Source organism: Bombina bombina, chromosome 9 (assembly GCF_027579735.1).
Source record: "Bombina bombina isolate aBomBom1 chromosome 9, aBomBom1.pri, whole genome shotgun sequence".
NCBI lineage: Eukaryota > Metazoa > Chordata > Amphibia > Anura > Bombinatoridae > Bombina > Bombina bombina.
Window position 1 is genome coordinate 47,277,162 of NC_069507.1, and position 27,071 is coordinate 47,304,232.

Consider the following 27,071-nt stretch of genomic DNA (forward strand, 5'->3'; position numbering starts at 1 on the left):
ACCCTCCCACCTTTCCCCTCACATCATTTGGAGCGGCTCTCGCCCGCTGAATTTCCCTACCCCAAAAAAAACATAAAGCCAACCCCCACTTTCCCCAATGCTACCTGAATAGATAACCTAATCTATATTTTCTACTGCAATGTGGGGACCATTTTTACTCTTTCTATGATATTATAAAACTGAAGTCTCACTTTAGATAATCCAAATCCCTTGCTAACACTTTAGATAAATGGGCTTAAAAGCCCCTTCTACATGTTTCCTTTGCCTATTTGACCTCATTGCTTCTCATCACTTTGATAATAACTACCAATGTGTACTATTCTTTATACTCACAAATGTATTGTAGGTATGCATAATATGTATTAGTAGACTTGGCAATATCTCTGTAATAACATTGTATATTTCTTACCTGGCATTATTTTGGGATGTTTCTATTATGTTACACTTGTTTTTATGACTTCCATAAAAATTGATTTAAAAAAAAAAAAACAGGTCTACTTAAAGGGTCAGTATACTATAACATTGTTTTTTCCTTAATGTGTTTCCAATGACTTTTTTACCAGTTGCAGAGTATAAAATGTATGAGATTTGCTTTTTTAAGGTTTATTTGTGTATATAAATTAGCTGATTTTGTGTTTTGAAGCCACAACCTAATAAAATGGGTTGAGCTTGTAGGCATAATCAGATCTCATTACTTATCACATTGTGTAAATATACAATTCTTTATCTTATATCTGTCCACAAACCAATCACTAATACTTGGAGAGAACAATGGAAAATTAATATTGTATTACCTTATCTCTTCAATAACCCACTGGGAGTGTAATTTCTTTTATTGGCTGTGTTTACACAGCTTGGCCTTGAGGCCAAAAACTTTCAGGATGGGTGGGGATCCCACAGGCTAAATCAAGTATTTCAAATGCCAATATAAGAGTAATATAAATACTTGAAAACAATTTAATACACTCCAGCAGGTAAAGTGGATCATTGGGAACAAGTTAAAGGGCAGAAAATGTTTGAGTAAACTGCCCCTTTAAGAGACTCTATTGCCTAGATTACGAGTTTTTCGCTACACAGGGTGCGAAAATAACTCCAAAAAAGTTGTGTTATTTCACTCTCCATAGTGCTGCCATTACAAGTTACTGAAAAGCCTCCTTGTGCTGTGCGTTATGGTGCGTTAAGCTCCATACCGCACAAATGCCGAGGGCTGATTTGACGTGCTCATGCACGCTTTCCCCCATAGTCATCAATGGGGAGAGAGTGTTAGAAAATAAACTAACACCTGAAGTGCGGAATGGCGATCGCTATAACGCAACCACATTGATGTCTATGGGGAAAAGAAAGTTACGTTTAAACCTTACACCCTAACATAAGCCCCTAGTTTAAAAACCCATAATCCACCGCCACCGACATTGCCGACACTAAATAAAATTATTAACCCTTAAACCACCGCTCCCCGACATCGCTGCCACTAAATAAAATTATTAACCCCTAAACCTCTGGCCTCCCACATCCCCGCCACTAAATAAAATGATTAACCCTTAAACATCCAGCCTCCCACATCGCCACCATTAAATAAACTTATTAACCCCTAAACCTCCGGCCTCCCACATCGCCGCCACTAAATAAACTTATTAACCCCTAAACCTCTCGCCTCCCACATCGCTGCCACTAAATAAACCTATTAACCCCTAAACCTCCAGCCTCCCACATCGCCACCACTAAATAAACCTATTAACCCCTAAACCGCCGGCCTCCCAGGTCACCGCCGTACACTGAAGTTTCAATGCAAGGTAGCCATTTCAAAATGGCGTACCTTGCATTCCTATTGGCTGATTTGATTATTCAAATTCAAATCAGCCAATAGGATGAGAGCTTCTGAAATCCTATTGGCTGTTCAAAACAGCCAATAGAATGAGAGCTACTGAAATCCAATTGGCTGTTCAAATCAGCCAATAGGATTTCAGTAGCTCTCATCCTATTAGCATTGGCTTCCAGGATAGCTCCGCTCCGTGCCACCGGGATGAAGATAGAAGACGCCCACGTGGTGGATGAAGGTGTCGCCGCCTGGATGAAGACTTCTTGCAGCCTGGATAAAGATGGATGTCCAGACTTCAGAAACCGTGAGTACATTTTATGGGGTTAGTGTTAGGTTTTTTTTTTTTGGGTGTTTTTTTTTAGATTAGGGATGAGCACTTGTAAAAGAGCTGAATACCCTTTTAAGGGCAGTGAAAACAAGCTGAATGCCCTTTTAAGGGCAATGCCCATACAAATGCCCCTTTAGGGGCAATGGGTAGTTTAGGATTTTTTAGAGTTATGTTTTTTATTTTGGGGGGTTTGTTGGGTGGTGGGTTTTACTGTTGGGGGGACCTGATTGGAACAGCCAATAGAATGCAAGCTCAATCCTATTGGCTGATTGTATCAGCCAATAGGATTGAACTTCAATCCTATTGGATGATTGCATCAGCCAATAGGATTTTTTCTACCTTAATTCCGATTGGCTGATAGAATTCTATCAGCCAATCGGAATCTAAGGGACGCCATCTTGGATGACGTCACTTAAAGGTACCTTCATTCAGTAAGAAGACTCTGGATGAAGAGGATGCTCCGCGTCAGATGTCTTGAAGATGGACCCGCTCCGCGCCGGATGGATGAAGATGCCATCTGGATGAAGACTTCTGCCCGTCTGGAGGACCACTTTGCCCGGCTTGGATGAAGACTTCTCCCGGCTTCGTTGAGGACTTCGGCCCAGCTTGGATGAAGACGTCTCCCGGTAAGTTGATCTTCAGGGGGTTAGTGTTAGGTTTCTTTAAGGCTGTATTGGGTGGGTTTTATTTTTAGGTTAGGGTTTGGGTGGCAAAAGAGCTAACTGCCCTTTTAAGGGCATTGCCCATCAAAATGCCCTTTTCAGGGCAATGGGGAGATTAGGTTTTTTTAGTTAGTATTTTATTTGGGGGGTTGGTTGTGTGGGTGGTGGGTTTTACTGTTGGGGGGGTTGTTTGTATTTTTTTTAAAAGGTAAAAGAGCTGATTACTTTGGGACAATGCCCCGCAAAAGGCCCTTTTAAGGGTTATTGGTAGTTTAGTTTAGGCTAGGGTTTTTTTATTTTGGGGGGGCTTTTTTTATTTTAATAGGGCTATAAGATTAGGTGTAATTAGTTTAAATAACTGTAATTTGTGTATTATTTTCTGTAATTTAGTGTGGTTCTTTTTTGTACTTTAGCTAATTTAATTTAGGTAATTGTATTTAATTTAGTTAATTTATTTAATTATATTGTAGAGTTAGGTGTTAGTGTAACTTAGGTTAGGTTTTATTTTATAGGTAAATTTGTCTTTATTTTAGCTAGGTAGTTATTAAATAGTTAATAACTATTTAATAACTATTCAACCTAGTTAAAATAAATACAAACTTGCCTGTAAAATAAAAATAAACCCTAAGATAGCTACAATGTAACTATAAGTTATATTGTAGGTAGCTTAGGGTTTATTTTCTAGGTAAGTATTTAGTTTTAAATAGGAATTATTTAGTTAATGATAGGAATATTTATTTAGATTTATTTAAATTATATTTAAGTTAGTGGGTGTTAGGTTTAGGGTTAGATTTAGGATTAGGGGTTAATAACTTTAATATAGTGGCGGCGACGTTGGGGGCGGCAGATTAGGGGTTAATAAATGTAGGTAGGTGGTGGCGATGTTAGGGATGGCAGATTAGGGGTTAATAATATTTAATCAAAAGAGAGAGAACAGCAGCTGGAATAACTTCCATGCATGTTCATTTTTTGTTTTTTTGTTATAAAACAGCTTTATTGAAACATAATTTCGGTTACAGCTTGAAAAATGACAATAGCAAGAAAAAATAAGACATCATACAGGTTAATTTCAAGCATATTTGCAATGTAAAACTGTTACATTTTATACTATTATCATCGAATGGAAATACAAGAACTAAGATTATATCAATGTACTTGGATATTTATATATATTTAAGCATAAGCATACATATATTTAAAGAGTGCACTCTTTTGGTATCATTCATCTATACTCCCCCGCGGGTCCCCCTCGCAACAAAGAGTACAAGCAAGTCAGTTAATCCTGGGGTCTGTTATATCCCTAGTTCTGTGTGCTACTGCCTTGAAACATTATTGATATACGTCTCCCAGGCAACCTTCATCTGAATGTATGTATCTAACCTATTACTTCTTAAAAAGGCATACTCCTCTAAGTCTAGTAGATATTTCAACTGCTGATGCCAATGTGCTAATGTAGGGACTTCCTTATTCTTCCAGCCTCTCGCCACTAACAATTTGGAGCTATCGCTTGCTACATATAACAGATTTTTTTTAAAGCCCTTAAATTTACCATATGCGATATTAAAAAGCCATATAGTCGGGTCTACCCGTACCTCCATTTCTAACATAATTGACATTTCTCTCGCTATCTTCTCCCACATTTTTTGTAATGGGGGGCATGTCCACCAAATATGAGACATGTTCCCCAGTTTATTCCCACATCTCCAGCAACATTCATTAGTGGAAGGGAATAATTTATGTATCCTAGCAGGTGTGTAATACCACCTTTGAATAATTTTAAGGTTTAGCTCAATGACTTTGCTGGAAACTGAGGTCTTAGTGATAGAGGTGAACATGCTTGACCTATCTATGTGAGATAATTCAATATTTAGCTCCCTCTCCCAACTATTGATGTAGTGGGGGATGGTCGCCGTCCTTTGTAAGATGGAGTAAGCTAGTGAAAGTGTTCTTCTATTTGGTGTAGGGGAATTGCATAATACCTCAAATGGGGTTAAAGGGCGTAGTAAATTCCTTCTGTCTGCATGTTTAAAAATATACGAGTGACATTGTCGTAACAGAAACCAATTCTCAAAAACAGATAACCCGTCATCTGATAATTCTTTTAGAGGATTTCAATCTCTGTTCATTCCCCATGTGTAACATCAGTACTGCTCTCATGTTATTTCTATGTTGAGGGGCCTTTAAAATATTAGTACCCGGCACAAAATCAGAATTGTTAGTAAGGGGTGTCAAAGGGGAGAACCTTGAAGAGACATGTGGGTACTCCACGATGATTCTGTCCCATGCCTTGAATGTTTCTTGGATTACTGCATTTTGAGAAATGCTAATTGGTAATAAGACCCTTCTCTGCCAGCACAAAGTCCCTAGATGACTCTGCTCAGATATGTCATGTTCCAGGTTTACCCAAGCCTTATTATCAAAGTTCGTGAACCAGTCCACTACTCTTTGCATGAATACTGCCTGCCTGTATTTTTTGAGGTTTGGAACACCTAGACCTCCATCTTTAATATGTAAGTGCATAAGTCTCTTATTAATTCTGGCCCTGCGTCTGTCCCAAATGTAGTCAAAGATAATATTCTGTAATTTCGTCAGGTAGCTTGAGGGAAGAGGTATGGGCAAGGTCTGAAAAAGATACAAAAGTCGGGGCATAATGTTCATTTTTATCATGTTTATTCTACCTAACCAGGTGATGCGTTGGGAACGCCATGAGGACATGTCTGCGACAATGGACTTCTGCAGGGATTTATAATTGAGAGAAAACATTTCGTGTACCGTGGGGGCTAGCATGATTCCCAAGTATTTAAGGCCCGATTTTTGGGTTGTGAAGGAGCATATCTCCCTGATACGTGTGGCAAGGCTGTCGCTGCTTTGCAATATCAGCATTTCCGATTTATACTTGTTGACTAAAAAATTGGAGACTAGTTGGAAGTGGTCTAACTCATGAAGCAATTGGGGGACTGAACTTAGAGGTTTTGTCAGGAAAAATAAAATGTTGTCTGCATACAGCAGTGTCTTATGTTCCTTGTCTTTTATTCTAATACCTGAGATACCTGTGTTAGCTCTTATTTTTGATGCCAGGGTCTCCACTACGCAGGCGAACAACAGGGGGATAGGGGGCATCCCTGCCTGGTGACATTAGTTATGTTAAATGTCTCTGACAGAATACCATTCACTCTCACTCGCGCCCTAGGGGTTACGTATAATGCAAAGATCTTTGAGATAAAAGAACTATCTACCCCAAATAATTGTAGTGTCTGACGTAAGAAGGCCCAACCGACGCGGTCGAAGGCTTTCTCCGGGTCGGTTGAGACCACCACTGCTGGTATCTTATGTGTTTGCAAATGTGTAATTAGGTGAAAAGCCCTCACAGTGTTATCCTTAGCCTCCCTTGAATAGATGAAACCCACCTGATCGTTGGAAATTATGTGCGGTAGTATTAATTTAAATCTGTTGGCAAGCACTTTCGCGTATATTTTAATGTCCGCGTTCAGCAGAGAAATAGGGCGGAAGTTTTTGGCTCTATTAGGTGTTTTGCCCTGTTTTGGTAGGACTGTGATATGCACATCCAGGCCCATCGGTGTAAAAGGTGACTCCTCAGAGATAGCATTAAAGAGGGGAATCATATGTGGAATTAATATGTCCCTGAATTTTTTGAAGTATTGGTTGGTGAAACCATCTGGTCCCGGGGCTTTGTTTGTTGGGAGCTGTGTAATGACGTTCTTAATCTCAGTATAGGTGATCTGTGCGGAGAGGGTTTGATTCTGTTCTGCTGTCAAGCGCGGGAGGGGTATGTCCTTTAAATATTCTCTTATATCCCTATCATTACTGGGGGTTCTCTCACCTTGTAGGTTATATAATTGCTCATAGTATTGCCGAAAGGATTCAGCAATCCGCTCGGAAGTATGTATTTCTGTATTCTGTTTATTGTACATCGATAGGATATAGTTTCTATTTATTCTCCTTTTTAGCTTCCTAGCCAGTATGGGACCGCTCTTATTATCACCTTCATAATATTTTTGATTGAGTTTGAATGCTTGTTGCCGGTATTCTTTGCCCATTAATAAATTGACTTGTGCCCTACATTCTGTGAGTTTTTGGATCACCTCTATCTGCGAAGGGTGTGCTGTTAATTGGCTCTCCAGATGAGCTAATGTATGAAGTGTGTCATTTAGTAATTTATTAGCCTGTTTGGTTTGGAATGCGTGTATATTAATCAATTCCCCCCTAATAACAGCTTTATGTGCATCCCATACGGTTCTGCTATCAATTGCGGGGCGTGATGCTGTGTTGTGTGCAAAGTATTCTGTAATAGCTTTCTCTAACCTGTGGAGAGATATGGGATCATCTAGGATACTGTCTTCCATGCGCCAGACGTATTGTCACTTGGGAACATTAGGCCAGTTAAATTCACATTTAACCATAGAGTGATCCAACCACGAATTAGGGAGGTTCCTCAGACGTGTGACCCTAGCTAGGCTAGTGACATCTACCATGAAATAATCTATTCGGGAGTGTCTATTATGAGGGTTCGAATAAAACGTGTATTCTTTTTTTATCTGGGTATGTTATCCTCCACGCATCATGGAGCGTTAAATCTTTTAAACATGTTTTGACAGTGTTAATTACCCTATGTGGAACGGAAGAGGTCTGGGTCGAATTATCTAAAGCCGGGTTCAGCGTCATGTTGAGGTCTCCCCTCATTATTTCTGCCCCCTTTGATATCTCTAGTATCTGGTTGGTTAAATGCTTAAAGAAAATATCTTGTTTCACATTCGGGGCATACACGTTTATGAAAGTCACTATAGAATTATACAACTTCCCTGTGAAAATCAGATATCTCCCGTGTCTGTCCGCCCGTTTTTCCATTAAAGTGAATGGGATCTTTTTGTTTATGAGTATGCCTACACCGTTAGTCTTGGAAGCATTGGAGGCGTAGTATGAAGGGCCAAATTTGTACATGAAGGTTTTAGGTTCTCTGCCTCTAACGAAGTGAGTTTCTTGAATGAAAACCACATCTCCCTTTTTTTGTTTAAAATCTTTTACGGCTAGGTTGCGTTTATACTGACTATTGAGTCCCTTTGTGTTTGCTGAAATGAAATGCAGGCTACCTGTCATTTGTACTTGCGGTTTAGTCGTTAACATAGAGAGAATGCCTGATGTATAGGATGCTGTTACCTGAGGGCTGATAGTCGGGATAGTACCTACTGTCTTGTCTTGGGTGGGTAGTCATCTGTGAGTTGCTTGGGTAGGGCCGCAGGGGAGAATGCAGCTGAGACTTTATGCTGTAACAAGTGCACTTGTATTCCAACAATGTACTAAGAAAATTGACAAAACAAAACAAAAAACAATAAACACATAATTGTGAAGAAAAAAAAAGAAAAAATAATAATACACATAACCTCTTGGTTAAGCTCACCAATTGAGGTATTCATCCAACTTGAGGAGTGTGCTTAATACCTTTAACTTTCTCATAATTAAAAACAAACATATTGTAAAACAGAGATATAATACAATAACCTATATTAGCCTCTATAGGTCAGAGCATATTAACTTTTATCATTAACACTAACATTTTCAAGTCCCAGGGGGGGACTTTAGGGTATAAACCTCACCTGAGAACAACAAGTCTTAACAAAATTCAACTCTATTTGTTACCGTAGTATCCTTTCATGTCTGTGTAACCTCCCGTTAGGGCTTTTAAGCCTCAGCAGGCATGAAAAAGAGTACCTTAGCTATGTCCTCCACTTATCACCGTGGCTCAAACAGAAATTCATGTGTTGTTTTTATGTCCATCTGAGTCCATACTGGTTGCTTCTTTATGTTTCTTTCTTTTTGGGGATACTTTCGTCCAATGCTGTATTGGACCTTTGTCGCCTTGTCGTTGCTTTGAAGTCTACGGTCTTTCTTCTCTGATGTCTGAAGGATGAGGACGTGGGAAAGTTAAGTTCAGGGTCTCTGATATTAAAGGCAAGTCCTGCTCACTTTTGTAAGTGACCGTTCGGCCTTCATGTGTCACAATCAGGCTAAACGGAAATCCCCATCTAAATCTGATGTGTTTTTCTTGCAGGACTTTAGTGATATATTGAATCTCTTTCCTTTTCTGAACTGTAGCAGGACTCAGATCTAGGTATATCTGTATAGTGTGATCTAAGTACTGGAGATTGGGTGTTGAGCGTGCTGCCAGCCATATCTTCTCCTTATCAGTATATCTGAGAAATTGTAGAATGATGTCTCTTGGTGGTGCATTTAAGGGTGGAGGGGGTCTCAAGGCCCTATGGGCTCTGTCTAACTCCATGTCAGGTAGTTGTTCGTCTTTCAGCAGAAATTTGAAGAGATCCTGTAAGTATCTAGGGATGTCAGCTTGGGGCACTAATTCGGGGACCCCCCTAATCCTCAAGTTATTGCGGCGCCCTCTGTTATCTAACTCTTCAACCTTATCTTGCAAGGCCTCTATCTGTGTATATTGAACATTTGTTTGCGTGGTGATATTGTCAAACAGAGTGTTGATGGTGTCCTGTGATTCCTCTACACATTCAATCCTCTGTTCGATTTCTTTAATATCTTTTTTCAAATTGGCGAGAGCTGAGGTGATAATATCTTTAAGTGCGTCAAAGTCTGCCTTTGTAGGCAGGTTTGCAATGTCTGCTTTAATCTGTGATGCGGAATCCATTGAGATCTCGCTAGTATTAGTGTTCACAGTATTAGAGTTGTGTTCTTGTGATGATACTGCGTCAGGATCTGTATGGTTGTTAGCTGAGCTCTGAAAAAAGCTACTGACGGAGGTTGTTAGAGGGGCCTGATGTTTTGCTGATTTCTCCCCCTTTGTCTTAGATTTTGTGGCCATCCTGAATGCTTGGTAAAAGGGTTTGCAACTTTAGTGTACAGCCTAGACACGGATTCAAGTTAATACAAGTTCTGAAATGTAAGGCCTTGTTTTTGCCAGCTGCCGCTTGTAGAGTTTATGCTGCATAGAGGTTTTGATAAACTGGGTATATATACTCTACACCGATGTTAATTGCATGTTAGAGGCCTAGTGTCAGCTCATGTCACCCAAGACATGTTAACAGATCTTTCACTCTGTACTTCTGTTATGTCGCTCCTTAGCGATTTTGAGGCACTAGCCCTGTTGATTATATATTATAAGTCCCCCTGTGTATGTTGTAAGTGGCCATACCTTATGCTTTGCTGCTGTGTTCAGGTGCGCGTTTCTTAGCCAGCCACGTGGGTAGCGATATTTTGCAGTCGCACCGGGAGTGTTAAATTAAGCTGCTTGCCTGCTCCATATACCTCCCTTATGTAGATTGTGATCTCCGCTGTCTCCTTAGTTCTGTGGAGATTCCGGTGCTCGATATGTGTTGCTTTTGTTGCAATTCGTCTCTGTCTCTGCTTTTATGGCCGCCTCCTCAGGTTAGATCTCCGAGACTGTGTGATACACCCGCAGCCGAAAATTCCCCCTCTATCACATACTAGAGGACTTTTTAGCGTCTGGGCTGCTAATTCCTGAGTTTTTTGGCTCTATTTTACCCTGATACCGGGTTAAAGAAAAGTACCGTAGCCCGGAGCTTCAGTGACCTGCAGCAATTTCCTTGTCTGGCCAAGCTCCGCCCCCTCATGCATGTTTATTTTTATTGAATTCCTCAGGGTGCCAGTTCTTTTTGCACATTACGCCCCTTCACAGAGAAAAAATATCCTGAAGCATATCAGTCTGACCCTACCCAATGAGGTGCTGTTGTATCTCTCTAAGGGCAAGTGTGCATGGAGTCCTCGTCTGGTTTCCCCATTACTCTTAGGGTGACCCAAGGATAATTTGCATAAAAATCGAAAGAGAGAGAACAGCACACATGAGATAGAACAGAAGCTGGAATAACTTCTGTTATGGAGAGAAAATATCCTGAAGCATATCAGTCTGACCCTGCCCAATGACAGTCCAGCGCCGAAATACCAGGCAATGGGTATTTCCTGGTATTTCGGCGCTGGACTGTCATTGGGCAGGGTTAGACTGATATGCTTCAGGATATTTTTTCTCTGTGAAGGGTCATAGTGTGCAAAAAGAACTAGCACCCTGAGGAATTCAATAAAAATGAACATGCATGGAAGTTATTCCAGCTTCTGTTCTATCTCATGGAGTGCTGTTCTCTCTCTTTCGATTTTTATGCAACTTACTCTTGGGTCACCCTAAGAGTAATGGGGAAACCAGACGTGGACTCCATGCACACTTGCCCTTAGTCAGATACAACTGCACCTCACTGACGAGGCCCATAGTAGGCTGAAACAATCGTCTGGGGTTGTTGCTTCCCTTGTTCAGAAAAGAATTGCCTGGTATTTCGCCGCTGGACTGTCATTGGGCAGGGTCAGACTGATATGCTTCAGGATATTTTTTCTCTGTGAAGGGGCATAGTGTGCAAAAAGAACTGGCACCCTGAGGAATTCAATAAAAATGAACATGCATGGAAGTTATTCCAGCTTCTGTTCTATCTCATGGAGTGCTGTTCTCTCTCTTTCGGTTAATAATACTTAACTAATGGCGGCGACGTTGGGGACGGCAGATTAGGGGTTAAAAAGTGTAGGTAGGTTGCGGCGGCATTGGGGTTGGCAGATTAGGGGTTAATAAATATAATGTAGGTGTCGGCGATGTTGGGGGCAGCAGATGAGGGGTTCATAAATATAATGTATGTGGCAGCGGTGTCCGGAGCGACAGATTAGGGGTTAAAATTTTTATTATAGTGTTTGCGATGCGGGAGGGTCTCGGTTTAGGGGTTAATAGGTAGTTTATGGGTGTTAGTGTACTTTTTAGCACTTTAGTTATGAGTTTTATGTTACGGCGTTACCATAAAACTCTTAACTACTGACTTTTAAATGCGTTAGGGATCTTGACAGGGTAGGGTGTACCGCTCACTTTTTGGTCTCCCAGGACAGACTCGTAATACCGGCGCTATGGAAGTCCCATACAAAAAAGACTTTACAAAGTTTACGAAAGTCGTTTTGCGGTAAGGCCAAAGAAGTGTGCGGTCACCCTAAACCTTCAAGACTCGTAATATCAGCGGTAGTAAAAAAGCAGCGTTAGGACCTCTTAACGCTGCTTTTTTACCCTAACGCACAACTCGTAATCTAGCCGTTAGTGTTTTTCAATTTTTGTAATTTAGTGTGATTTTTTTTGTAATTTTAGATTTTTTTATTTTTTTGTAGCATATTTGTAATTTAGGTTTTTAATTGGTAGTATTTTTTTATTTTATTAGAATAGTTATATTAGGTTAATTTATAGTTTAATGTTAGGTTTATTTTTATTTCACAGGTAAGTTTTTATTTATTTAAATATAGTTATATTGTAATTTTAATTTAAAGTTGGGGGGGGTGTTAGGTTTAGGGGTTAATAGTTTAATTTAGTGTTTTGCGATGTCTAGAGGTTAATAGGTTTAGTTTAGTAGTTATGATGTGGGGGGCTGGAGGTTTAGGGGTTAATATTTTATTATAGTTTGGGCGATGTGGGGGGCGGCAGTTTAGGGGTTAATAGTTTAATTTAGTGTTTTGGATGTGGGGGGGCGGCGGTCTAGGGGTAAATAGGTTTAGTTTAGTAGTTACGATATGGGGGCTGGAGGTTTAGGGGTTAATACTTTATTATAGTTTTGGCGATGTGGGGGGCAGCAGTTTAGGGATTAATAGGTTTATTTAGGTGTCGGCGATGTCAGAAAGCGGCAGATTAGGGGTTGATAACTTTTATTTGTGAGGGCGATGTTGGGGAGCTTCGGTTTTGGGGTTAATATATTTAAATAGTGCTGCCAATGTGGGTGGACGACAGATTAGGGGTTAATAACTTTATTTAATAGTCGCAATGTAGGTGTGGGCAGATTAGGAGTTAATAGGTTTAATATAGTGTTTGTGATGCGGGAGGGTGGCGGTTTAGGGGTTAATAGGTAGTTTATGGGTGTCAGTGTACACTTTAGTTATGAGTTTTGTTAAATCCTTATCTACTGCTCTCAGATGGCGGTATGGATTGTGTCGGCATAGGCTGTAATGCAGGCATTTTAGCCTGAACCCACAACCTGCAATACCGGCACTAAGAAAATCCCACACAAAAACGTAATTTTTTGAGTGCAGAATGGACGTTACGTTACTGGCTAAAATGCTTGTGTTACAGCTATACCGACATGACTTGTAATATGCGTTCCTGGCCATTCCAGTGTAATGTCCAATTTTTCAGCGTTAAAAGCTGTACCGCACCGTAACGCAAAACTCGTAATCTAGCTGAATGTGAGGGAGGAGTTGTTGAAAATTATAGCACCCACCTGCAGCAAGAAGAATAAACAGGCTCAATGATCAACTCCTCCAGAACTAAAATTACAACGATAGGGGCTGATTAGGCTGCAACACTCAAATGGCTAAACTGCGCATATGCAAATCGACATGAGTGTGCATGAGAAATTATTTATGAGTCGATTGTGATTGGAGAATAATACACAACCATTTTTGGGAGCAAATTGCCCATATATTGTGATCGAGGTCCAATTTTGATGATAGAAGTGAATTCAAATTTAATTAAATTTTCTGTCCCTTTAACTAAAATAGATTAAACTTAAAGGGATATAAAGCCCAAAATATTTGTTTTGCGATACAGACTGAGAATATCCTTTTTTTTTTTTTTTTTTGAAAAAAAAAAAAAAGAGGAATATTATATACTGTATATATAAATAAATACATGTATCTAATTTATTTATTTTACTTTGTGGTCATGGTACTCTTTGTTGAAGAGCATTCCTACTTAGGTAGCATGCATGTGTCTGGAGCATTGCATGGCAGGAAACACTATTGTTTGTTGTTAAAAGTATTCTTGCAAATATGCTGCAATATAGAGCTTCAGAAACGTGCACGCTGCTGAGCATTCCTACCTGCATTTTAACAAGGAATAGGAAGAGAACAAACACATTTGATAATGAAAAGTAAACTGGAAACTCAAAAAAAAACAACAACTGTATCCTCTATTTTATCCATGAAACAAACAATTTGGGTTGTATGTCCCTTTAATATTCGCTGGAAAGAAATAAAATTGTGAATGTACTGCTTTTTTCTACACATGATAGGATTTTTTATTTTATTTGAATGTATCTTTAAAATTGCAAGATAGTAGATTTTTTGTAAAATGTACAATTTGTGGCTATAGAAAATAATCATTTTGATAAAATTGTCGTTTTAACAATTTAATGCCATAATATGGTTGAATAATGAGATGCAATTTTCTTTAGTAATAGACGATGCAGGATCATAATGCAGATGCAGAGGGCGTTTTTACAGGGGTATAGTAAATGGAACACAGCTTCTAAAAGCAGCTTTATTTGCCATATTGTTAGGAACAGTACACATGAACCATTTAGCTTAAAAGCATTGCAACATCAGCCACTTTCATGTACTGCTTATGTTAAAGTCAAAATGAAGCTTTCATGATTTAGACAGAGCATTCAGTTCAAAAATTAATAATACTTTTATCAAATTATGTCCATTTTCTGAGGCACCAGTTCCTAGAGTTCACAGAGATTACATATACAAGTCTTTGATTTGCTGACGCCTGTCACATGATACTGGGGGCAAGGAAATGGACAGAAATTTTAAGATTTCATAGAAAAGTAAGCAGCAAGCTCAACTGCAGTGACAAAATACTTCTAAAAGGGAAAAGAAACCACACATTTTTCTCCCATCATTCAGATAAATAATACAATTCTAAACAACTTTCCAATTTACTTCTATTATCTAATTTGCTTCATTCTCTTGGTATCCATGGTTGAAGCAGCAGCAATGTACTACTGAGCTAGCTGAGAGCATTGGGTGAGCCAATAATATGAGGAATATATGTGCGGCCACCAATCAACAGCTCCTGTGCCTACCTATGTATCCTTTCCACTATTGGATACCAAAAAAACAAAGCAAATTAGATAATAGAAGTAAATTGGAAATTTGTTTAACATCACATGCTTTGAATGTTGCGGTTATTCTGTTTTTTCACATAGCAGTGAGGATACTAGGTTTTCAGATACTGGTGATTTTGTAGATTAGATTTAGCTATACCTGTTTTGCAATAACTAACGGATATCAGGCTACTTAATAGAATAGAAGCTGGTAGCCATTTATAGACTTATATTTATATGATACAATCATATTCTTAAATTAAAAACACAATAATTAGGTCAAATTAATAGGGTTAAAGACAAGTCCAAAAAGTCTCTAATTAACTTTCAATACCAAATAAGAGGTTAAGACATTGAGCTCCTTGCAGATGCGTGATGAAACCTCACAGTTCGGCAAATAACTCCGTCCCCAGCATGCAGCATTACATAACAATTCATTATTTTATTTATTATTTTTAAAGCGTATGATCATATCAATATTTTTTGAGGGGGCCCAGCATTCCATTTGGGTGGGCATTGCCCCCCAATGCCCCCCCTGAAGCCGACCCTGCTTATATATATATATATATACACGTGTGTGTGTGTTATGTCAGAAATCTTTTGCAATCATATTTACATGTCCCTAAATTCCTTTTTTTTGTTCTAAACAATGTTGTCTTTCACATCTCTGTGTTTATTTATACCACTATATGTATATAGTGTAAATTTATTATTATTCTGAGCAGGAATAATTGTGAATATAACATGTAATCAGGGAATCATATGCATTTATTTGCAATCAATGGATATTTTAAGAGCTGGGCCAGTTTTCTCTCTGTACCTGTGTAACCCCTCCTGGTTGGCTACTTAGCCGGTCATGTGATAGCGCAGAAGAACACCACAGTGAGTGCGGACTGGAGCATCCTACCCAGAACTTTTGTGTTTCTGGCTTCATTTTCTGTTGGAGGGTAAGTTGCTTGTCTGCCTTTTTAGGAGGATTTATATTGTATATTTTGATCATCCTACACCGTGAGCGCATTATATATATATATATAGTGCTATCTGAAGAACTGAACACTTTAATGGATTATATGGAATATGTTACAATGCTTGTTTTGAACTACGGTAGTCCATAACACTAACACCACTCTGCTTTGCTTCGCTTTACTTTATAACGCATTGACGTCCTGCCTTTAATAATTAATATTTAGGACTTTTTATTCTGACAGTTTGGATTTATTCCTCCTGACAAGGCTAATGTATGATCATTTTAAACAAAGTGTGATTGTACATTACATATTATTACTGATTGGACAATATCAGGTCTAAAAACTGTTGCATAACAACCGGATGAATGGATTCTACAGGTGGTTGAGATTAACGAAGTTCACGTGTATTCTGATTATTTTGCTCGAGTCATGGTTTGTCCCTGCATACTACTGCAGCTGACAGGCATGTGGTTCAATTGAGCACATTTATTGATCTATTTGGAAATTAACACCACTCTGCCTTGCTTTGCTTTACCCTGATATGGCTTACGTATGAACATTTTAAACAAAGTGTGACTTTACTTTATACTGGATAATATCGTGTCTTAAATCTCTGCATAACAATCTTGACCCGTATCTGCACAGAAGACCGCCATATGTTTGTTTAGGTTCACACTAATTTAGTTATTACCTATCTTAATTATATTTGTTTGTGTGTGTGTTTAAATTGTGCAGGCCGACGAAAGAAGAGTATCATATAGGTCAATGTTTTTGCAGAGTGTAATTACATATCGTATTTTTTAGTTTAACTTGTTAATCTGTATATATATAATTGTGCTTCCTGTCATAACGTGGACATTAATTTGTACATCTATATATAGAGGCCCATTTATCAAGCTCCAAATGGAGCTTGAGGGCCCGTGTTTCTGGCGAGTCTTCAGACTCGCCAGAAAAAGCAGTTATGAAGCAGCGGTCTAAAGACCGCTGCTCCATAACCCTGTCCGCCTGCTCTGAGCAGGCTGACAGACATCGCTGGAATTCAACCCGATCGAGTACGATCGGGTTAATTGACACCTCCCTGCTGGCGGCCAATTGGCCGCGAGTCTGCAGGGGGCGGAGTTGCACCAGCAGCTCTTGTGAGCTGCTGGTGCAATGTTGAATACGGAGAGCGTATTGCTTGCCGTATTCAGCAAGGTCTGGCGGACCTGATCCGCACTGTCAGATCAAGTTCGACAGACATTTGATAAATAGGCCTCATACCCTCTACATCCATATATATTATCTTTGTAGTTTATCTTACACCTCTTGGGCTAACAATACCTATATGTGTTCTTTTGGACTCTCCATTTCTAAATTAATTTAATTTTCATTATGGATCAGCAGGGAATGGAGTGTTTTGTATTTGAGGATCTTACCAAAACGCTGGATCCCTCTGCTGATTCTTTACAATCTTGGCTTAAAGATGCTGAATATGATTTGGAGAGCCTTTTCATAAAGATGGATAGTTTGAGAAAAAAGGATATAAGACTAGAAATGGACATTAAGACCTTCCTTATTTATCAACAAAGGGAACATATACCTAGGGGTCTTCGGATTAAGAAATTTCCATCTTTCCATGTCACATGTCTTAAATTTATTGAGGAGTGGAATGCTGCACTCACTACATGCTCTCAGACATTAATGAATATATTAGTAAATTACAAAAAACAACAGAGATTAGCCCTGATCAAACAGATGCAGGATCTACAAGTAGAGTTAAAACAGGTACAGACGGAACCAGATTTTAGCTTATATGACACTCAATTTAAGGAGAATTTGCAGAAGTTTCAAAAGGAAAAGGGAGTTTAAGGCACAGAAAATGAATAGGGACAAAATGGATTATGATTCAAAAAATGTATATATTTGGTCTCATAGGGCCTCAAATTCCAGGAATAATAAGGGTAAAAACTCAAGTATAAAAAGTCTAAACAGGATAAAAGGGTATCATTTAGTGATACTGAGTATGATTATGATACTTCGGATAGTGATTCTGCGTTAGAAACACAAGGTGAATCAGATCAATCATCAGTATTGCATATACCTAGTATCCAAGTACAGGAACAGTCAAAAAATGGATCAGGCCCACCTCACTCTATTCTAAAATTAAGAATGCGTAGAGGGGGCCAAAATAGACACCATAGTAGACGTAGAAAAAACAAAGAGATATCCACAAAAAATAAGGAAGAAGCAAACACACAAGTATCTACAAAAGACGTGATAAATCTTTTGAGTTATAGTCTAAGTAAGGATGAGGTAAGGGTGTTATCACAAGGATTAAGCTTTTCCCCATCATGTCATTTTAATTTGTTTCAGACTATACTAGATCTAAATAAATTAAAAAAGCATTTTTTGAAAGATGAAACTAAATTAGATTTGTCTCTAGACAAGAAGGATAATGTTCCCCCTATTGTTTCAGATGATAGGATTGATCTTAGGTTAACATTTGAGGACAGATGTTGTACACAGGATATGGAGGATCTCCAAACAACTGAAACTAATATCCTTAGGCATGGTCCTTCCATATCTGACATTGATATGTCTAGCAGTGGCGTCATTGGGGGGGGCGGGGGGCGGGCCGCACCCGGGTGACACCCTCCAGGGGGTGACACCAAAAAAAATGTTTTTTGTTTTTTTTAAATTTTATTGAAATTCAAAGAAATACAATGCTGAGATGCATAGATTTTTTTTATTAGAGGGGCTGGCATTTGTGAACATTGGTGGGACTGGGGAAGATCTAGACACACAATTTTTTTGCCCCTTGAGCCAGTGCTGCAATTTTAACAAATAATTTTCCCGGCTGCTTTTGCTTGTTTGTACTTTGCTTCTCCCCTGCCCAATTTCGCTATGAATGTTGTGGGCATGCCGTGGGGCTTGCAAAGTTGCGCTGCTAGCCTAAACCTGCCTGCCTATCTGTGCTCACTGCTCAGTGACATGTGGAGCAGTGGAGTCACTCACTGCTGTGCTGTCTCTCTAAACGGGAACTGGCAAATCATGAGGGGATGCCTGGCACCTGACCGCATGACTGTTTGACACTGTCTTTAAAGTGAAGGAGCCACGTATGATGCCCACCAGACCATTACGGTTACGGTACACTAAGTGCACACTGAACAGGTAGGAGGGCGGGTGGGGGTCTGGGGGTGGGCAGAGTGCAGAAGTGATTGGCCATAAGAAGCGGTAGGCACACGGCCCGGGGCTGTGCACTGACAGGCTTGGACCAGAGTCAGAGAGCAGAATTTTCATAGTTTGCACCTAAAACTTTTCTTTAGTGATTTATTTTTAGAGTGCTCAGTTTATCTTTCATTTGATGCTCTGCTGAGCCAGGGAGCAGCTCTAGGCATGCGCTTTATAATTAATGCAGTGCAGTTTACATATTTTGTAAGTGTGTGTCTGAGTTTTTGTGTGTGCGTGTGTGTGTGTCTCAGTGTTTTTGTGTGTGTGTCTGAGTGTGTTTCCGAGTGTTTGTGTGTGCATCTGAGTATGTTTTAAGTGTGTCTGAGTGTTTGTATGTGTGTTTGCCTGTGTTTTTGTGTGTGTCTGCTTTCTGGGGGGGGGGGGGGGGGGGTGACACCATAACTTACCGCACCGGGTGACACCAACCCTAGTGATGCCACTGATGTCTAGATTGTAAAATTGGAGTACTTTTTATCCCGTTAAGACTAGGTGTAATTCTTTGGACATTTTTCGACAAACTATTGAGAACCAATTGATTAAGTTGGATTCAGAATTAAGGATTACACCTACTCTGTCTGAGTGTCAAGAAACTGATAGGACTGGTATGATTCATAAAACCAATTTCTCTGAGTCTGATAGTAGGGCTTTACGCAAATTGTCTTCCAATAGAGATTTAGTTTTTCGGGAATCTGATAAAGGGGGAAATCTGGTGATTTTGAATAGGTGTGATTACATATCAGAGACTTTAAGCCAATTATCTGATAAGGATACTTATCTCACTCTGTCTTCTAATCCTACCAATGTTTATAAGAACTTCCTTGTGGAAATAGTGAAATACGGCAAGGATAATAGAATTATCACAGCCAACATGTGTGAATATCTAATGCCCGATTGGCCTGTAATTGCTGTTTTTCACTATTTACCTAACATCCATAAGAATCCTTTAAATCCCCCAGGCTGCCCCATTGTGGCTGATATAGGGTCTCTTAATAAACCTCTTTCTGAACTGGTTGACATGTTTTTGCAACCTCTTGTTTTGGCTCTTCCCAGCTATATACAGGATACTATGTCCTTTATACAACAAATTCAAGGCATATCTTGGAAATCGAATTATACACTTGTGTCTATGGATGTTTCCTCCTTATATGCGTTCATCCCTCATGATAAGGGATTACAGGCATTAGAATTCTTCCTTAGAATAGGTCCAAGTATGATGAAGCCACCATAGTCTTTTTGCTTATGGCCACTGAATATCTACTAACTCACAATTATTTTTTGTTTGAGGGACGATTCTATCTCCAGAGATGTGGAACAGCTATGGGCGCTAAATTTGCGCCATCTTATGTGAACCTATTTTTAGGTTGGTGGGAGCTCTTCCACATCTTTGGAGATAGCAATCCTTTCTGTACTAATATTATTTACTACGGACAGTATATTGACGACCTGGTTCTTATGGTAGGGGGACACATATGAAAAATACATATGTGAGGGTTCTTATACAAAACCATTTCTTTAAACAGCCCTGAAAACAGCCCTGACATATGTATTTTTCATATGTGTCCCTTTTTAAAGCGGCAATATGGTCAGTATATATATATATATATATATATATATATATATATATATATATATATATATATATGCATACAAGGGGGAGAAGCGCTCTAACAGGAATGAACAACAGCTCATCAGCTAGTTCTCTGGCGATCTACCACCTGGAGCAGCCTCTTTTAGACCAGTGAGCTTTTACATTGGAAAACTATACTGAAGCATATCAGTCTGACCCCGCCAGTCAAGGTCGGTCCAGCCCCGAAATACCAGGCAATTCTCCTTTGAACAAGGAACATGACAACCCCAGACGATCGTTTTGGCCTATCATGGGCCTCATCGGTGAGGTGCAGCCACATTCCTCTAAGCAGCACTGGCCAAGGACTCCATATCTGGTTGCCCCTATTACCCATAGAGAGACTTCCCTAGGGTCATAATTAATTTGCATACATGGGGGAGAAGCACTCTAACAGGAACGAACAACAGCTCATCAGCTAGTTCTCTGGCGATCTACCACCTGGAGCAGCCTCTTTTAGACCAGTGAGCTTTTACATTGGAAAACTATCCTGAAGCATATCAGTCTGACCCCGCCAGTCATGGTCGGTCCAACCACAGACAATCGTTTCGGCCTATTATGGGCCTCATGGGTAAGGTGCAGCCACATTCCTCTAAGCAGCACTGGCCAAGGAGTCCATATCTGGTTGCCCCTATCACCCATAGGGAAACTTCCCTAGGGTCATAATTAATTTGCATACAAGGGGGAGAATCGCTCTAACAGGAACGAACAACAGCTCATCAGCAGTTCTCTGGTGATCTACCACCTGGAGCAGCCTCTTTTAGACCAGTGAGCTTTTACATTGGAAAACTATCCTGAAGCATATCAGTCTGACCCCGCCAGTCAAGGTCGGTCCAGCCCCAAAATACCAGGCAATTCTCCTTTGAACAAGGAACATGACAACCCCAGACGATCGTTTTGGCCTATTATGGGCCTCATCGGTGAGGTGCAGCCACATTCCTCTAAGTAGCACTGGCCAAGGAGTCCATATCTGGTTGCCCCTATCACCCATAGGGAGACTTCTCTAGGGTCATAATTAATTTGCATACAAGGGGGAGAAACGCTCTAATAGGAGCGAACAACAGCTTATCAGCTAGTTCTCTGGCGATCTACCACCTGGAGCAGCCTCTTTTAGACCAGTGAGCTTTCACATTGGAAAACTATTCTGAAGCATATCAGTATGACCCCGCCAGTCAAGGTCAGTACAGCCCCAAAATACCAGGCAATTCTCCTTTGAACAAGGAACATGACAACCCCAGACGATCGTTTCGGCCTATTATGGGCCTCATCGGTGAGGTGCAGCCACATTCCTCTAAGCAGCACTGGCCAAGGAGTCCATATCTGGTTGCCCCTATCACCCATAGGGAGACTTCCCTAGGGTCATAATTAATTTGCATACAAGGGGGAGAAGTGCTCTAACAGGAACGAACAACAGCTCATCAGCTAGTTCTCTGGCGATCTACCACTTGGAGCAGCCTCTTTTAGACCAGTGAGCTTTTACATTGGAAAACTATCCTAAAGCATATCAGTCTGACCCTGCCAGTCAAGGTCGGTCCAGCCCCGAATTACCAGGCAATTCTCCTTTGAACAAGGAACATGACAACCCCAGACAATCGTTTCAGCCTATTATGGGCCTCATCGGTGAGGTGCAGCCACATTCCTCTAAGCAGCACTGGCCAAGGAGTCCATATCTGGTTGCCCCTATCACCCATAGGGAGACTTCCCTAGGGTCATAATTAATTTGCATGCAAGGGGGAGAAGTGCTCTAACAGGAACGAACAACAGCTCATCAGCTAGTTCTCTGGCGATCTACCACTTGGAGCAGCCTCTTTTAGACCAGTGAGCTTTTACATTGGAAAACTATCCTAAAGCATATCAGTCTGACCCTGCCAGTCAAGGTCGGTCCAGCCCCGAATTACCAGGCAATTCTCCTTTGAACAAGGAACATGACAACCCCAGACAATCGTTTCAGCCTATTATGGGCCTCATCGGTGAGGTGCAGCCACATTCCTCTAAGCAGCACTGGCCAAGGAGTCCATATCTGGTTGCCCCTATCACCCATAGGGAGACTTCCCTAGGGTCATAATTAATTTGCATACAAGGGGGAGAAGTGCTCTAACAGGAACGAACAACAGCTCATCAGCTAGTTCTCTGGCGATTTACCACCTGGAGCAGCCTCTTTTAGACCAGTGAGCTTTTACATTGGAAAACTATCCTGAAGCATATCAGTCTGACCCCACCAGTCAAGGTCGGTCCAGCCCAGAAATACCAGGCAATTCTCCTTTGAACAAGACAACCTCAGACAATCATTTCAGCCTATTATGGACCTCAACAGTGAGGTGCAGCTACATTCCTCTAAGCAGCACTGGCCAAGGAGTCCATATCTGCTTGCCCCTATCACCCATAGGGAGACTACCCTAGGGTCATAATTAATTTGCATAATGTGTGTGTGTGTTATGTCAGATATCTTTTGCAAATATATTTACATGTCCCTAAATTCCTTTTTTTTCTAAACAATGTTGTCTTTCATATCTCTGTGTTTATTTATACCACTATATGCATATAGTGTAAAATTATTATTATTCTGAAGCATATCAGTATGACCCCGCCAGTCAAGGTCAGTACAGCCCCAAAATACCAGGCAATTCTCCTTTGAACAAGGAACATGACAACCCCAGACGATCGTTTCGGCCTATTATGGGCCTCATCGGTGAGGTGCAGCCACATTCCTCTAAGCAGCACTGGCCAAGGAGTCCATATCTGGTTGCCCCTATCACCCATAGGGAGACTTCCCTAGGGTCATAATTAATTTGCATACAAGGGGGAGAAGTGCTCTAACAGGAATGAACAACAGCTCATCAGCTAGTTCTCTGGCGATCTACCACTTGGAGCAGCCTCTTTTAGACCAGTGAGCTTTTACATTGGAAAACTATCCTAAAGCATATCAGTCTGACCCTGCCAGTCAAGGTCGGTCCAGCCCCGAATTACCAGGCAATTCTCCTTTGAACAAGGAACATGACAACCCCAGACAATCGTTTCAGCCTATTATGGGCCTCATCGGTGAGGTGCAGCCACATTCCTCTAAGCAGCACTGGCCAAGGAGTCCATATCTGGTTGCCCCTATCACCCATAGGGAGACTTCCCTAGGGTCATAATTAATTTGCATGCAAGGGGGAGAAGCGCTCTAACAGGAATGAACAACAGCTCAGTATGACACTGCCAGTCAAGGTCGGTACAGCCCCGAAATACCAGGCAATTCTCCTTTGAACAAGGAACATGACAACCCCAGACCATCGTTTCGGCCTATTATGGGCCTCATCGGTGAGGTGCAGCCACATTCCTCTAAGCAGCACTGGCCAAGGAGTCCATATCTGGTTGCCCCTATCACCCATAGGGAGACTTCCCTAGGGTCATAATTAATTTGCATACAAGGGGGAGAAGTGCTCTAACAGGAACGAACAACAGCTCATCAGCTAGTTCTCTGGCGATTTACCACCTGGAGCAGCCTCTTTTAGACCAGTGAGCTTTTACATTGGAAAACTATCCTGAAGCATATCAGTCTGACCCCACCAGTCAAGGTCGGTCCAGCCCTGAAATACCAGGCAATTCTCCTTTGAACAAGACAACCTCAGACAATCATTTCAGCCTATTATGGACCTCAACAGTGAGGTGCAGCTACATTCCTCTAAGCAGCACTGGCCAAGGAGTCCATATCTGCTTGCCCCTATCACCCATAGGGAGACTACCCTAGGGTCATAATTAATTTGCATAATGTGTGTGTGTGTTATGTCAGATATCTTTTGCAAATATATTTACATGTCCCTAAATTCCTTTTTTTTCTAAACAATGTTGTCTTTCATATCTCTGTGTTTATTTATACCACTATATGCATATAGTGTAAAATTATTATTATTCTGAGCAGGAATAATTGTGAATATAACATGTAATCAGGGAATCATATGTATTTATTTGCAATCAATGTATATTTTAAGAGCTGGGCCAGGTTCTCCTGTACCTGTGTAACCCCTCCTGGTTGCAATCTAGTTTTGAAAACCATCCCTACACAGGTGTTATAAAATGGGCTAGCATATAAGATGACATTTCTTACAGAAAAAGAAATTCAAGAGAAGGAAGAAATATACTGAAAATAGCATGACAGTAAAGAGGTAATTTTAATTTCTGCTGTATTTGATTCATGACAGTTTAATGTTAGGTGGGCTATCCAGTTGAGCTATCAGCTTAAGATTTTATTGAAACAAACATCAATTTGATTTTTAAAATCATTGTCTAAAATATTACACTGTGTGTCCTAATGTCAGCATCAATGTTTATCTTTAATACTAATTTTGCATATACATACTTTCAAAGTATAATACACAATGTAACAAATGGCCCTTACAAGCTCTGATGAGTGATCAATGACACAAGTATTGAGCAATTTGATTCGTTAGTGATAGTTTAAAATGTATATTTGAATCAGATTGGCTGATGTCCTAAATCATGTGATTATGCATATTCCAATCAAAAGTGGTTGAAAAATTCACTAGTGTGTGGGTTGTTTAGGAGTTCGCATCATAAATGGTGCGAAAAGTGTTGCGTCAAATTTGGAGCGAAGTGGAGAGTGGGACTTGTATTACATGGCTTAAACATGGTGCAAATAGATTTTTCCAAAAAAAATAAAAAGGAAGTTAGCTATATTATGTTGTGTATTTATTTTATTTTTATCTCTATATCTATTAGTACAAGTTTGGGGCAAAACTTTGAAACAAATTTGGAGAAATAATATTGTCCCCTTGCTTTGTAATGAGAGACAACGTTGTAACATAATCCATAAGAATTAATGTATTTTTCATTTTTATCCCTATATCTACTAGTGCACCAAATGTAGAGCAATAATATTGTTTGATTTAGTAAGGGTATACATTTTTTTTTTATTTATTTATTTGTCATCAGCAGGGTGATTAAAAGTACAAGGTCTCCACCATACCTGGCAGAGTACAATTTATACATGAAAGAAAAGAAAAAAAAAGAATCCACAACATATGGATCCAGAACACATTTGAATAAATGCATACAGAAATAATATAATCACCCTGACATTTTTAGCATTTTGTGTAAAGGAAAAAAACAAAAAAACAAAAACAAAACATAAGTAAATAATCTTTTAGATAGTAAGATCATATATGGATTTCATAGTATAGACATGGTTTCCAATTTCTCATGCTGTGTAAAAAATGCTAAACACAATCAGAATCCAAAAAGAGAAATTATTTTTAAAAAAAAGGAGGGAGGGAAAAATAAAATATGTCCCACCAACACCCCTACCTCCACACTATCACCAGTATTCCTTCTAAATATTTTAATACCAGGTCACTGGAAATATTTCTCTTAACATTAAGCTTTCAAAATATTCAGACCTATGGAACGCTTTGGTAAATATGTATTGTGTAGATATGGGATAGGACTGAATAATTTTCAACCATTTGTTAAAGAAATATTGTATTTGTTTATTGTGTAAGTTAGATAGGTTATGTTGTTCAAAGATAATCTGTGATTTAATTGCCTCAGTAAATAATCTAAAAGAGGGGGGCTTCCTGTTTTTCCAGATCAGATTTCGAACCACTACAATAACAGTATTAATCAAGTCATGGCACTGTAAATCTGAGGTCAGAAAGAAAATACTTCTTGGGTCGAAAAGAAAATGCTCTGGTATAGTTTTGTTTAGCCAGAAATTTACTTTCTGCCATAACTGTCTCACTTTTGGACAATACCAAAAACAATGAAGCAGGTCAGCTGCAGGAATGACATTTGTAACAAAAACCTTGTTGTCCTGGTGACCAGGAAGCTAATCTTTTTGGTGAAATATACGCATTGTTGAGAAGCTTTAAGTGAGATTCCTTCCAGGATGAAGAAAGGGGAGCATCACATATCCACTTAATACCTTTTTTAATAGTATCATTGTTAATCTCTTCAAAATACTTGGTCCAATGAGATACAAACTGATCTAGATTTAACCTTCCCTGTTTTGCCAATAAAATCACTACCTTAAGCTAAATCTCTCCAAAACTGAGCTCCTTATTTTTCCCCTTTCGTCCAAAATCTCAACCCCCTATCTCTCTATAATTGTTGACAATTCCATCATTACCCCTACCCCGCATGTCCGATGTCTTGGGGTCAAATTTGACTCAGATCTTTCTTTCACTCCTCACATTCAGTCCTTGGCTAAATCCTGCTACTTCCACCTTAAAAACATCTCTAAAATTATCTTACACAAGACACAACCAAGATTTTAATCCACTCTCTCATCCTTTCCCATCTCGACTACTGCAACTCCGTCCTCTCTGGTCTCCCTAGCTGCCGCCTAGCTCCTTTACAATCCATTATGAATGCCTCTGCCAGGCTCATCTTTCTTACACGTCGCTCTTCATCTGCTGCACCTCTCTTCCAATCCCTTCACTGGCTTCCTCTTGCCTCCAGGATTAAACACAAGATTCTCACTTTGATATACAAAGCCCTTAACTGCAATGCTCCCCTCTATATCTCAGAACTTGTCTCCAGATACTCTCCCTCCTAACCCCTTCGCTCTG